The sequence below is a fragment of the Ursus maritimus genome, unplaced genomic scaffold, assembly GCF_017311325.1.
Source record: "Ursus maritimus isolate PB19 unplaced genomic scaffold, ASM1731132v1 scaffold_28, whole genome shotgun sequence".
NCBI lineage: Eukaryota > Metazoa > Chordata > Mammalia > Carnivora > Ursidae > Ursus > Ursus maritimus.
Genome location: NW_024425341.1, coordinates 12,362,136 through 12,370,826, shown reverse-complemented (window position 1 = coordinate 12,370,826; position 8,691 = coordinate 12,362,136). Strand labels below are relative to the sequence as shown.

The following is an 8,691-nucleotide window of genomic DNA, read 5'->3' as shown; positions in this document are numbered from 1 at the left end:
GGCATTGCTCTTCACCCTCCCCCCCCACCCCCGAGGCTTTCAGTCTTCCATCTTCAGATGATACTAAGGGAAGAAGTTCAAGTATCTGCCCTGTGGTTTCAAGTGGAAAGTAAGTACAGAGAAAAATACATCAGCTAAAGTCACTGAGTGACATGAGACTATTTAAAGCTGTTACTATTTGTAGGTGTGGCTGCCACGCATCCAAACATAAAAGCACAGTGGCTCACAGGAAGTTGTAAAGAGATAAAAAGAGCCGTCATCTCAGGGTTTTGCCACTAGCGGGACCTGGGGTGAGCATGGTCTCTGAATCACAGCTAAAGCGGAAATCATGCAGCCTGTCTCATGAAAATGAGGTAATGTGAATGATGGCACTTTGTAGCCTCTAAAGCACTACCTAAATGTCAGAATCACTACTTCAAGGTTTGTTCCCTCCTGCATATTAAATAGCAATCATGGGGGCACCAGGGTGGCTCAGTTGGTTAAGCATCTGCCTTTGGCTCAGGTCATGATCCCAAGGTCCTGGGATCGAGCCCCATGTCTCCCTGCTCAGTGGGGAGTCTGCTTCTCCCTCTCCCTCTGACCCTCCCGCCTGCTAGTACTCTCTCTCTCAAATAAATAAAATCTTTTTAAAAATAAATAAATAAATAAATAAATGGCAATCATACAGTTGTGTTAGGAAAAGAAACTATTTTATATTGACCGTGTACTAGACAGAAAATTAAATCCCTATGAGTCTAACTTCCAGAATTCTCAAACATGGAATATCTTCCTGGTGTACAGATTCAATCAGTTTGTCAACTACGATTACACTTAACAAATAATGTGTTGTGGTTTTTTTTCCTTTTATTTAGGTAGGCTTCACGCCCAACTCACACCCTGAGATGAAGAGTCATATGCTCTCCTGACTGAGCCAGCCAGGCATGCCACACTTAAAAAATAAAATAACCTATCACACTGATGAGCAGAATACACTTGCTGTCCTTTGGGGTCCCCATGGATTGTTAATTCTCTGAAAGATAAAGGGTTCATGCTCCTTTCCTCAATCAAATGAAAAAACATCAAACCCTGTAAATATGCCAGCACTTACACTCAGTAATTAGGACCCTAAATTTTTTTATTCTAATAGCACCTGTTGCTAAGTGTTATCAAAGACCAAGTCAAAATTTACCCAGTAAACTTTAGAAAACCCTCTTTTTCTTAATGTACTATTTAATTGCATTTTCCTTTAATATAATAGTAACAGTATCATCTGGCATATATTAAGCACCTATTACGTGTCAGACATTGTTCTAATTCCCCACACATATTAACCCATTTGTATTGTATATATTAACTATACACAGTTTTCACATCTATTTTAATTAACTCGAAAAAATTTTCTCTTTATCACCTATATTTTGTTTTACGTACATTTTTGCCAGTTCTGATGATGAATGAGATGATGATGAATGAGAGATGTTCTCATCTACTACCAAAACGGAATTTCACCCCAGTACAATGAAATGACATGTCTAAATGAGCTCCAAAGGACTACAAGTTTATCTCAAGTTCTCTGTAAAAACTAAAACAATAATTTAACCCTATTATAGTATTTAAATTAGTTAATAATACATACCTTTAATCCAAATTTCCAAAGGAGAAAAGTTTAAAAAATTGTTATCTTTCTCTATAAATAGACAAAAATATATTCAACTTCTAATGGTTCATATTAGTTACAGTTTCTCTTCCAGAAAGTTAAAAATCCATAAGGAATTCTCTATAGCTTAAATTCCAAAAAGATAAATCATTTCCATCAGATTCAATTTTCTAATACCTATCTCTACTGAGATTAGTCAGAGATTCAGAGTAATTAAAAAGAGATGGGCAAATGTTGATGATTTAAAATATCCACCAAAGCCAAAAAGAGAATTCTGCACCTAATGAAAAGCAAATAAAAAGCATCTCATTTCAAGGTGCAAACTTGAGAGGTTTTGATCAGTGCATTTAAGGACTCACTATACCTGCATGCTGATGACAATCCCCTCCTCACTGCTCACCTGGCTTCCGTCACAGTTAACAGAGTGGGCAGAAACACGCTGCAGCCCCCCGCCGCTCCCTGCACGAAGGCTGCTATAAACAGGGAGCTGTAGATCTTTCTCCAAAAGCTAAGCAGCCATTAAGAAAGACACAAAGCACTCGGTAAACAGTGTGCTTGGCAGGTTCCATGTAATTGTGTCAATTGTTTCAAATACCGTCTATGAAAAAGGCACAGTTACTCTGTATTTCACAATGAGGAAGCTGAGGCTTAGATAGGTCAAGTACTTTACTGAAGTAAGGGGCAAACAACAAAATCAAATGGAAGTCTGATTCCAGAGCCCACTTTCTTAACCACTTAACACTATTAACAGTTAACACTATATTGCCTGAATGTGACAAGCTCCAACATTGAAAATTATAATTTGGGTATCAACCACCTAATTTGGGTTACTTATGCATCTTATTTCACAGAATAGTGTATGTCGCATTATAGAGAATTACCCATCTTTTGAGAAAATTACTCAAAAAATATAAATCTCTGAAAATCTGTTGGTTTTGAAGTGTGTGTATCAAGGAATATGTTTATCCCAAGCTTTGATTACTCCTGTAAGCAGTAGCAACATAACTTATGTATTAGATTAACTTATTATCATTTAAATTCATGAATATCTAGCTCTAACAATTCTAAACAGCTCTGTAACAGTCTTGCTAAATATCTGTGCTGTTTTCCCCATGCTATTAAAAAAAAAAAAAGATTATCTTAATTTAGTGATTTGAGTATCACACTGGAAATTGGAAACTTAGTAGCCCTGTTCCATCACTAAATTCCTCCTAAAACATGAAGTAGTTCTGTTTAAATACCCTGAATGTAACTGGCAAAATAAGGGAAGGAGAATCTTTATTTATTTTTAAGATTTTATTTATTGATTTGGAGAGAAGGAGTGAGGCAGCATGAACAGGGGCAGGGGCAGAGGGACAAGCAGACTCCCCGCTGAGTGAAGAGCCTGAGTCCTTATCGGAGGACAGGGAGATCATGACCTGAGCCAAAGTCAGAAGCTTAGCCAGCTGAGCCACCCAGGCGCCCTGTGTGTGTGTATATGTGTATTTAAAGTGAATTCTAAATCACATCATTTTCATTGTTAATTTAAGAACCGATGTGACAAAATTTCTAAGATAAAAATAAATCTGCCTAAGTGATTGTTCACTTTTTAAAAAGCACTTCTTTACATACTTTACTATCTGCATAGCCGATTCATTATATACTTGAAGTTTCCTCAAGTTCTACAACTCCTGGTCCATCCCTTATACCAGCATGATACAAATTCCAGGGTAGTCTGTGCTGGCCATCAAATACAAAAAAGAAGCCTCCGTTCTGGTGCTAGTTGCAATCCTGAGTCTGTCTTTAATTCTTATTTTCAGTGCCCTCCTGAAAGCGATGGCATTGGTCAACCACGGCCTACCTATTACCATGACTCTAGCTGCTCACCTCACTGATGACTTTCTCTATAAAACCTTTAGATTTAGAATTCCAGAACTGGAAAAAAAAAAAAATCTCCCTCTGCCTCTGCCTCCCTCTGTCTTTCATGAATAAGTAAATAAAATCTTGAAAAAAAAATTCATGAATCTCAGTTTTCTATTCTATAAGCTAAGCAATCGATTACTCTTGAAATAGCCTTACATAAATGAGAAAGGTAAAAATATGTGCTCCCGAGTGTTAAATACTTAAGAAAACTTAGAGTAAACATTAGATTGGAAACATGAATTAGAATAGCTAACATTTATTGATCATTTACCATGTTTCAAATAGTGACCTAAATGTTCTATATGGGTTTATTTTATGTAATCTTCACAACTTGGAACAGATTCTACTACCACACTGATGTTGCCTGTGAGGAACTGAGATGTAGAGAATTTAAGTAACCCATCCAAGGCTTCACCTAATAACTGGAGCAGTAAGGATTTAAACCCAGGTTCTCTAACTCCAAAGCAATGATTGAAGACTGCACTGCCCTTTGGATAACTCATTTTGCTGTCGTATTTCTTAACTAGTCACTTTTCCGGACTTTTTTTCTTCCTGAGAACAAACGTGCTTCTCCACGACTCCTGATAAAATCCAATTCCTAGCTCTGTGGGCAGCCATTCACTCTATTTCCGTTCCCACTGGCATCTGTAAATTAGCCTCTGGTAATTATCTGTGTAGGAAGCAGCAGGCAGTGTACAGAACAATGTAACTGCTGGTCAGATTCCAACATGGGAATTTAGCATTCTTGAGTCATCAATCAACCAACCATAGCCCAACTTGAGGACGTATTTGCTCAAGCTATAAAAATGGGCTTAACTGCATAGCCGTAGGCAAATACACCTTCGGAGCCCTGAAACAGTAAATCCTCAATCTGCGAGAAAGAACAGGTGTTCACACCTTGCCCTCAAAGACAATTGGTTCCCACTGTGTTTGACCAGATGGTGAGTACAATTTGGGGGCATCTGTCCTTCCTTGAGAATGTACTGTCTTCAGTTCCAGAAGTCATATACAGGGACTGGAAATGAAGCCCTAGACATCAGTTTCATTCAAAGGTTAAGACTGAGACTCGGTAGCAAAAGAGTAACTTCCTAGGAGGACTAAAAGGTCACAGTGTTGTATGTCATTATATCCCTATGCTATGGGGCACTCACTGTATTTTCTTTTACACTACTTCTCTTTAGGGCAACTGGAACAATCTGGGAGAAATAAAACTAGAACCACCCAAGAGAATAGGTAATCTTGGGCTTAAAGGAGGGGTTGGCAAACTACAGTCTGTTGGCCAACACCCCTGCCATCTGTTTTTGTAAATGAAGTTTTACTGGAACTCAGCCATATCCGTTTACATGCCGTCTCCGGCTGCTTTCATGCTACCACTGCCGAGTAATTTCGGCAGAGGCCACAGGACATGTAAAGACTATAATATGTATTATGTGGCTCTTCATAGAAAAAGTCTGCTGACCTCTGGCTTAAGGCATGGTGAGTTGGAAATCTTAATGTACTTCCATTTTTGGAATTTTCTTAGAAGAATATATCTGTAAATGAAAAAGCAGAAGTGCTCTGATCCTGCTACCCATTTTATCTCACGAAACTGTGACCCAGCAATCCAGAATCAACCCCTTTTACACCAGTTCCATTAGCAGATGATTACTGTGCTCTTCCCTTAACTTAAAACTTGACCATCAAAATGACTCAGTAGTCTGGGTGGAGGTATCTCCTGATAAATTGTACTTACTGAAAAAAGATGGGAGGGGAAAGAAACAGGGCCAGACACTATGAACACATCTGTGGGCACTGATGACATACTTTATTTCACAGCTATGCCTAGGTCTGGCCATATTCTTCTCTTACAAAGTATGTCAAAATAGGAGATCATGTAAACCCAGGCTCCTCTGGGGCCTAAGATCAAGCCCTAAAATCGAAGAACAGAAAACATGACTGATCCTTTGGTCTACGTAGAGATGGAAGACTGCTTCAAAGAAATAGCACTTAACAAATGTGAATCAAAGAAACAGCACGTAACAGAAGTAAACCAGATCCTGAGAGAAATGACGGTTATAATTTTCTACTGGGGCTCTTAGTCTTCTTTGGACTCCTATCTTTCAAAGTACCTGTCTCTTTTATTCACAAATGATCTTGGGATTCCACTAAATACCAACATAAATCAGAGTGATAGATCACTAAGGAAAACCTAATTAATATTTCAACTTCAAAACAGTAGACTTGAAATTCTGAAACTTAAAAGTTTACTGAAGCACAAATTTGTATTGCATGCTTTGTAAAATCGGTGAACTGAAATGAGTCACTTAAGTAATGAGGGAGTACAGCTGACAGCCCAGCTCCCACATCTCAAAATAGCTTTATAGTTCTCTGTTCACCTTCTCGATGAAGCAGCATTCATAAAGTGATTATAAAAATGGTGCCCCAAGGAAACTACCCGCGAGGGCTCATGAGAGAGGGGGAAAAAAGTAAAGAAGGTTAAAAAATGAGAGTTCTGAAGTCACATAATAGAAAGCTTATGAGTACATGCTATATAGTGATAGTCATGAATTAAGTTTTTCAAAGTTCTATTAGCTCTAGTCAATGCTCGTGTCAAGGGAGGGAGTAGGAAAGGATGGGTATAAAGACCAGAAGAACTTTAGTGGTGGTACTGTATACTCTGGGACTTGTAACATATCATGTATGCATTGGTTCAAAGTATCAAAAATCTGAGCCATGGGTTTTGGATGCCTTCATGGTAAAGGAGAACATATACATGATTATCTGTTAGATCCTTTAGGGGAACTTAACCATAAACTAAGTGCACAGACTGGGGGAAGTACAATCTCTACACACTGGGTGTCGACATACAGTGAAATTTGAAAGGATTTGGTACATTTGACAGTCAACAAGAACAAAAAAATAGCATGAAGGCTATGTGGGGCTATCCAGCAAGGCAGTGAAAGAAACTGTCCTTCTGAAAGATCAAACGAAGAGCAAATACCTTGAAGTTATTCACTACAGAATCCAGCAGGAAATTTAAGCAACTATTGAGCATTCTCAATAAAATATTTTTAATTTCCAGTCTGAGTGTATTGCTATGTGGAGAGAGCAGGTCAGAATAAGAAATTTAAAATGTTATAAAATGTAACAGGATGAGATGGGGACATGGATCAATGCAGAGTTAGGGTTCCACTTCTGAGAATTCACTGGGATGTTATCTGCTCATCAGTTTACAATATTTTTATTACTATTTTCATGTCTTTTGATGAACACATGTATGCATTTTGGGGGCACATGCCAACTACTGGGCCATAAAGCATGTGTGTATTTAATGTTAGTAGATACTGTCAATTTCTGAAGTGGTCATACCAATTTACAATCCCATCAGAAGTATATGACAATTCAAATTGCCCCACATCCTTGACAACACTTGACCTTTAGTCTTTTCCAATTTAGTCTTTCTGATATGTATGTGTATATGTATGTATCACACTGTGATTTTAATTTGCATTTCCCTAATGGCTAGTGAATTTGACCAATGTTTCTTACAATTTAGCCATGCTTTTTTGGGTTCACCTCTTTTACCCATTTTCTTTGGTCATCTTGCCTTTTTCTTATTAATTTGTAGATGTTCTTATTATGGACACAAGTCCCATTTGAGGCTTTCCCTTTGACTTCCTTACACTTTCTTTTGAACACTTTCTTAATTTTAATATGGTCCAATTACCAATTTTTCCTTTATGGTTGCCCCTTTCTGTACACTATCTCGTGTACCATTAAGAAATCTGTTCTAGGAACACCTGCGTGGCTCAGTTGGTTAAGCGTCTGCCTTCAGCTCAGGTCATGATCCTGGGGTCCTAGGATCAAGCCCCATGTTGAGCTCCCTGCTCAGCAAGGAGTCTGCTTCTCCCTCTCCCTCTGACCTGCCCCCCACCCCCACTAGTGCTCTTGCTCGCTCTCTCTCAAATGAATAAATTTTTTAAAAAAAATCTGTAAGAAATCTGTCCTAGACCTCCTCTGCTCAAAGTTTAAAAATTCTATTTTTTTCCTAAGAGCTTTATTGTTTTACCTTTCATATCGAGATCTATGGATTCATCTAGAATTTTTTTTTTGCGTCATATTAGGTAAGGGTCAAGATCCATTTTTCCATACTGATATCCAATTGAATCAACACTATTTATTGGCACTGCAAGGGAGGATCTTTGACCATCAATATGGTCACCTATGTGTCATAATTGACAGCTTTATGATGTTGAGTCTTCCTATCCACTTGTCCTGACTTAAGGCTAGTCCTTGTGGACCCAGAACATACTTATTGCAGTATTTAGATCATGGTGGGAGTTTATGGAAGTCATGTGGCAAATAGAGTTATGACTTAAGTCCCCACATAGTCAGTCCAATTGAATGCTGGACGTATTCCAGAGATATTTTTCTAGTTTCTAACTGACAGAACATCCACACTGGCTTCCTGACCTATTCAATAAGAATTATTATGCTAAAAAAGGCCAAGTGGAAGCCCCTGGATCCCTCCTATCCCTACCAAAATAATAAACCAAAAGTAATACTACATATATATGGAAAGCAAACTCATACATTTTGTGCCTCAACTTCTATTTGAATTCAATCTCATTTATATCTCTTCCATTTGATTATAGAGTCCTTCTGGGCACTCTAGTCTTTATGGCTTTTTTGGTTTTTACATATGAAATATGAATATATATATATTCATATATATATATGAAAAATTTTGAGTTTAATGTTACCATGAATAACTTAGAGATACAGGATTGGTGATTTCTATGATAGAGCCATGTTGACTCACCACCTGTTCTATGACAGAAGACAACTGGATCCTCGAAGACAGCATTGAATCACTGCTAACTAAAACAGGTGATGACTTTAACTGGAGATGCTGTTCCAGATGTGGTCTCTTCATTGTGACAGATCAACAAAGTCCCTTTTCCCTAATTTTCAAAACTTACACAGTGCCATTTCACCTTTAACTAACTGTTTCACCATCCCACATGACACTGCACTGGTCTGCTACATTGATGATATCATGCTGATCGGACCTGGTGAGCAGTAAGTAGCAGGTACCAGGATACATGCATGCCACCAGATGAGAAATAAATTCAATTCAGGGGCTAAGTTCCTAGAAGTCCAGTGGTCTGACC

At 38.2% G+C, this 8,691-nt stretch overlaps 1 pseudogene; it reads right to left on the bottom strand.

The window, feature by feature from the left end:
* Window positions 1-8,453, bottom strand: part of LOC121105635 — a 13,266-nt pseudogene extending 4,813 nt beyond the window's left edge.
* Window positions 8,454-8,691: the final 238 nt, after the last annotated feature.